A 7,335-nucleotide genomic window follows, 5' to 3' on the forward strand; every position below is an offset into this window, starting at 1 on the left:
TCGACACACGGAGAACGTCATGACGCAATGTGCATCATTTCAAAAAGAACAACAGCAGCAGCAGCAGCAGCACGATGAAATATTAATACTAATGGGAATTGGAACCCCATTAGAAGAAACCATTAGGAACCTACTGGTCCCATTAGGATGTAAAACCATTAGGAACTTAATGGTACCATTAGGATATAAAACCATCAGAGACCTAATGGGACCATTAGGATGTAAAACCATTAGAAACCTAATGGTACTGTTAACATATAAAACCATCAGAGATCTAATGGGACCATTAGGATGTAAAACCATTAGAAACCTAATGGTACTGTTAGGATATAAAACCATCAGAGACCTAATGGTCCCATTAGGATGTACAACCATTAGGAACCTACAGGTCTCATTAGAATGTAATACCATTAGAAAGCTACTGGTTCCATTATGAGCTAAAACCATTGGAACACAGGTCCCATTAGGATCTAAAAAAAATTAGAAAAACAAATTGAGAAACCTACTTAGAAGCAATAAGAAACCTACTGCTGCAACAGAAATTAGGACTAAAAATATCCTGTTAAAGGTTACTGTGAAATATCCTCAACTGAAAACATACATAGGAAATACAGAATAGATCCATCTAAAGATTTTCACTGTTTCAATTAAAGTGGGGTTGGAAACTTAATAACAAATAAAATGTACACCACTGTTTATTCTACAACTCCTTTATTTGATGTATTCAGATGTAAATTGACAATATCAACCACTTATTCAAGGAACTGGAACTTAAAAACTAAAAATTGTATTTCTCCATGTGTCTATCTTGTCTGTTAGCGGTACTATCACTTGAGGTCATGATTTCACCTTTGAAACAGGTGAAGAGCTGCCCTTGGGGGCTCTGCATACCATAGTTCTGATAATATTAGTGGACAAGCATTACAGTCTTAATTCAGAACCCCCACTATACAGTGTGTTATTAAGTCAAATCAAAACATACTACAACAAAAGGTCAATGAATCTGTACCAGAAGTGACAATGCAACGTAGCAGTTAAAGAAGAATCCTCCTCCAAATTGCCAGTAATCAGCTGGATCTTTGGTGCATCTGGGGGTGGGGGAGGGAAAAAGGACACAGTAAGATTGACTGAAAAGTCCTAGTAGGATTTCAATTTGCATTTAATTTGCAGATCTACCATGGCAGAAGTGTAGCAAAAGACAGCCAATTGAGAGGCCTATGTGAGTTGTACCTGATGACTTGTCTGTGTTTCCAGCTCTTCCAGCAAAATACTTTTTTTTTTCAGCCTTTCAGCCTTACAGATTTGCCTCCACATACAGATCTCAGTCACAATGTAAAGGATAGTGGATTATATTGACTATACTAATAATTGATTAATATCTTGTCTTATATACTGCAGTTGATACTTACTAATGGTGGACTTGTCTCTCTGCTGGGTGCCTGTTCTCCCCTGTAAGCCTTGTTCAAATGCTTGATTTAAAAAAACTAGGGCTGTCAGTTTAACGCGTTAATTAGATTAATTAATTACGCTGCAAATTAACGCGCTATAAAAATTAACGCAATTAATCATGAGTGGCAAGTCAATGCGCAAGCATTTTAAATTTGGCCCTTTGAGTGACCAGGTCGCATCCTACCTGCGCCACTAGTAAAAAGCAGGGTGACAACAGACGTGGATGCGACACCAGAGAGCGAGGCAAGCCTACTTGGACCGTTGAACGGCAGGTTTATTTATAAAAAGAACAAAGACGGGACTATTAACAAGAATGCAGTGATTTGTACCTTGTGTAAAAAAGAATTTTCCTATCACCGTAGCAGCTCCAGCCTGAATTATCATTTAAACGCTAAAGAAGAAGAAGAAACGTACTTTTTCAAGGTGTTAGTTGCACTACACGCCGTGCTTTTCCGTGAAATTAGTTTTTTCCTCGATCATCCTCGATCTGTCGATCCTCCGCGGCAGACCAGGAGCGGTGGGCTGCCAGCTGCCAGGCAACGCTGACGCCCGTGCCCGGGGACCAGTACTCCTTTGTCACCATTGGTCAGGTGGTGATCTTCTTGCATGTTTTTAGTGGGGGTTATTACGGAGGAAACCCCGGGTGAACACGGGGAGAACATGCCCCTTTTTCCTCGAGCAGCAGGCACCAAGGCATGGTGGAGGACACGCCACCAGCGCCCACAGCGGGATTCGAACCGGGGACCTTCTAGCTGTGAGGCGACAGTGTTACCACTTGTGCCACCGTGCTACCATGCTAAACATGTAGTTGCTGCTAGTGCCGCTAGTGCTACCGTGAGCTCACTCCGCCAACCCACACTTGCTGAGTTAGGAAAACGAATGAGCAGAGCCACGACAGAAAAAAACTGACAAACTCAATCGCAAAGTGGGTTGCTGCTGATTGCAGGCCGACTTCAATCGTGGAAGACGAGGGCCTAAAAGAGCCGTTTCAGATAGCGTCACCTGAATTTCATTTATGAAGCACACTTCACCAATAAAAATGTGGATATCAAATCTTCTCTTCTTGGCGTATTCAATTGATTAGTCATGCACTACAATTTTGTAATGTCCTAGAATTCAAATTCTTTATTTGTGGACCTTTAGCAGATATGAGATTAAAATGCGATTAATTCGATTAATTAATTACAAATCCTGTAATTAATTAGATTAATTTTTTTAATCGCCTGACAGCACTAAAAAAAACACAAGCAAGTTTCTCATCATTAGCAGTTATCAGTGTTGGAAATGGGAATGTATAAAATATTCAGCAATAAACATAATCACCTAATCATTCACACACACATACACACTGATGCACAGCATTGGGCGACCAGGGGTAGGGCTATACAATTGATAAAAATCTTATCAAAGTCGCAATATAGCCAAGTGCAATATTCAAACTGCAGAAGCTGCAATTTTTTGATTGATGACATTACAGTCAAATGTGTGACAAAAATGATGCAGAGATGCTCCGGCCTACAAATCTTATTTCCAGATGTTAGAAAATATGTCAGTTGGGTACAGATGCCAACAAATGTCATATCATTATGATGTAAAAATAATCATTCCCACTAATCAATCTCCGGGCACTTTGGCTTCCTCCCACAGACCAAAAACATGCTCATTAGGTTAACTGGTTACTCTTGGATTGCCTTTAGGTGCCCTTGGGAGTGAGTGTGAGAGTGAATGTTTGTCTGTATATGTTGCTGTATACGTTGCCCTGCGATCAACCTGCAACCCCGAAAGGGATAGGCAGTACAGAAAATGGATGGATGGATGAATATTTAATCACAATCACATGTTATCTGCCACCTAACCCACACACACCAAAGTTCAGATCAAACCGAAAATATTTCACACCACTGAGTAACTGAATCATATCGTGTCAATATGTGTTTGGGTGTGAGTGAGAATAGAAAAGGGTGCTACCTGCAGGTTGAATGAAGGCCTGAAGTGGAGTTGCTGAAACCAACAACCCCAAAATACATCACAGCAACTCCCAAGGCAGTTCTGGATCTCAGCAGATGCTGCATTTTCCCTTTTGCAAAGACAGAGAGGACAGAGACAGGACGGGTCATGTTTATCAAATTTCTTTGTTCTACTAAATTCTCAACTAGTTAAAGATAGGGTATGTGATCATACAGATGCCACACTCTAATCAGCTAATTAACTCCAAACACCTGCAAAGGCCTTTAAATGGTCTCTCAGTCTAGTTCTGTAAGCTACACAATCATGGGGAAGACTGCTGACCTGACAGTTGTCCAAAAGACGATCATTGACACCTTGCACAAGGAGGTCATTGCTAAAGAGGCTGGATGTTCAGAGAGCTCTGTGTCCAAGCACATTAGTAGAAAGGCTAAGGGAAGGAAAAGATGTGGTAGAAAAAAGTGTACAAGCAATAGGGATAACAGCACCCTAGAGAGGATAGTGAGACAAAACCCATTCAAAACTGCGGGGGAGATTCACAAAGAGTGGACTGCAGCTGGAGTCAGTGCTTCAAGAACCACCACTCACAGACGTATGCAAGACATGGGTTTCAGCTGTCGCATTCCTTGTGTCAAGCCACTCTTGAACAAGAGACAGCGTCAGAAGCGTCTCACCTGGGCTACAGACAAAAAGGACTGGACTGCTGCTGAGTGGTCCAAAGTCATGTTCTCGGATGAAAGTAAATTTTGCATGTCCTTTGGTAATCAAGGTCCCAGAGTCTGGAGGAAGAGAGGAGAGGCACAGAACCCACGTTGCCTGAGGTCGAGTGTCAAGTTTCCACAGTCAATGATGGTTTGGGGTGCCATGTCACCTGCTGGTGTTGGTCCACTGTGTTTCCTTAAGTCCAAGGTCAATGCAGCTGTCTATCAGGAAGTTTTGGAGCACTTCATGCTTCCAGCTGCTGACCAACTTTATGGAGATGCAGATTTCATTTTTCAACAGGACTTGGCACCTGCTCACAGTGCCAAAATACCAGTACCTGGTTTAAGGACCATGGTATCCCTGTTCTTGATTGGCCAGCAAACTCCCCTGACCTTAACCCCATCGAAAATCTATGGGGTATTGTGAAGAGGAAGATGCGAGATGCCAGACTCAACAACGCAGAAGAGCTGAAGGCCACCATCAAAGCAACCTGGGCTCTCATAACATTGAGAGACAACATTTTTAGAAATCCTTTTTTTATATCAGTCTTAAGTGATATTCTATTTAGAGATACTGAAATTCGGATTTTCATTAGTTGTTAGTTTAAAATCATCAAAATTAAAGAACTAAACATTTGAAATATATCAGTCTGTGTGTAATGAATGAATATAATATACAAGTTTCATTTTTTGAATGGAATCACTGAAATAAATCAACTTTTCCATGATATTCTAATTTTATGACCAGCACCTGTATTCAATAGCATCTATTTTTTATATTCATTAAAATGGTATTTACATGTCGACAGCAGAAAATATCATCTGAGCTCTGAAAAAGGAACGAAACAAATGCGATCTGTAGCTCCTGTAAAGCCCCGATTGAATAACATTCAATTCAATTCAATTCAATATACCTTTATTAGTCCCGCAAGGGGAAATTCCAATTTACAGCAGCACCAGTAAAAGATAGATTAGATAAAAAACAGCAAGTATATACAAAAGAGTGTAATAAAAATAAACATTATCTTAAATTATAAATTGTATTTGCATACTGTTGTACAGGACGGATTGCACAGATTATTGCACAAATTATTTCCCAGATTATTGCACAGGTAATTTACAGATGATTTTCAGGTAAATTATCAGATTACTTTAAGCAGTTTTTGTTGTGCAGCCTGACAGCTGCAGGAAGGAATGACCTGCGATACCGCTCCTTCACACACTTTGGATGTAGCATCCTATAACTGATGGAGCTCCTCAGTGCAGTGAGTGTGTGTTGGAGGGGGTGGGAGTCATTGTCTGTCATGGAGGACAGTTTATCTGTCATCTTGCCTGTCATCCTCCTCTTCCCCAACTCCTCCACCTGACAGGCAAGCTGTCCTCCATGACAGACAATGATCATCATCATCTGCAAGTGTTGTTGCCTCTGTAGATTTATTTCACAACTAAAGACAACTAAATGAAAAAGGGATATTTATCGAATGAAATGAATCTGCTCTGATGCAAATGTATCTTTCTTCATCTGTCCATCATTGAATCTTCCATCGTTTCTCAAACAAACAGAAGCACATGGCTTATTATAATGCAGAATGAGGTAACCTGTCGACCCTCACGTTGGACATTTAATGATCGATCATCACACGCAGCGCTGATATTCAGATGTTAGTGAGGGCTTAATCCCAGCTGGATTACTCATAAAACGTTGGGTGTTATCACAGTTTGAAGGTCCGTTTAACCAGACCGTTCAAATATAAAACTTTTGGTCAAACAGGAGACAAGGCTAGTTTGTGTTGGACCAAGTGTGGACACAAGCTAACGGTTTACAGCACTGCAAAGTAACGTTACGTCAGCTGTAACGCTAAATTATGTTACGTGTGCTTTGCTGCTCATATCAATAATGCATAAATATCAATAGCAACGTTACAATATACCTTTGCAGTAAATGAGATTAACTCAGCAACAACCAATGTTAGTAACATAACGTTAATGATATGACAAAGACTGGCTGCCTGTAAACACGTCAACCTCCGTCTAAACCACATTCAAGATATTAACGCCATGATTCATGACAACAAGCTAATTAACGTTGTTACCTGTAACATTAGCTAATTTACTTAACAGTTAGCTAGCCTAACAGTTTGAAAACATCATCATTCTGAATTAGAGAATGAACACAAACATTGCGTTAGGTTATTAATTTACAGAAAATAACAGGGAAATGTTTTCTTACCTGATATCTCCAGGATAACAGTTATAACCGTGAAGTTCACTGTGTGTACACTGTGTCCGTACTCCAGCCTTTTGTTCTCCGTTTAAATTCCACAACTCAGATTCGCTCAAAATAAAAAATAAAAAAGCCAAGCAGATGTAAAATAATCCAGGTAATAATCCAGGTAATGCATTACTAGTGGTCCACAGTCAGGACATGTGCTTGCCGAGGTGCGCATGTTACTGGCTTGTTAACAAAGTCGTCCATTGAAGAGGAACGTATTTTTTTAAGCACTGTAACGTAGCGATAGAAAACATTAGCGTTACCACATTTCTTATTCAAACACGATATCACCGTTAGAACGTTACAGCGAACACATATGTGTGGTAAGGCTAATGAAATCGTCGTCGTTAGTGTTAACGTTTACAGCTATCAGTATAAGTAAGTAGCTCAGTGTTTACGTAGCCAGTTAGCTTAACGAGACGACTGTCCCTCTTCGTCGTCAGAAGTGGGCCATGGGAGGCAAGTTCTGCCTTGCAGATTTTGCATTGCACATGCTTATGTTTTCTTTGGAGAATGCTCCCAAACTTTAGAACTCCGTTACCGGGTAGACATGATACTGGTCGGGCATAACTTCCGGTGACATGACGGCTGACGCCAATTACCATTACTGCGTAAGTGCATCAAGGACAGACAGGGAGACAAGGCAGCGGAGGGTACAGCGGCAGTTTGCGAGAAAAACAAAGCTTCAAAAAAATAAACGACTACTAAATTAGTCGTCAACGATTTTGATAGTCGACACAGTCGTGACTAATCGTGGCGGCCTTACTAGTGGACCAACTGACTAGCGCTGATGATTGTGCGCCCGAAACCGACGTGTTTTCAAAAAGAAGACGTACACAGTTGTCATTGGTCAGTTTCTTTGATGACAGCCACATTAACCAATCACATTCACATAGATAGATAGATAGATAGATAGATAGATAGATAGATAGATAGATAGATAGATAG

The sequence above is a fragment of the Chaetodon trifascialis genome, chromosome 6 (genome assembly GCF_039877785.1).
Source record: "Chaetodon trifascialis isolate fChaTrf1 chromosome 6, fChaTrf1.hap1, whole genome shotgun sequence".
Lineage (NCBI taxonomy): Eukaryota > Metazoa > Chordata > Actinopteri > Chaetodontiformes > Chaetodontidae > Chaetodon > Chaetodon trifascialis.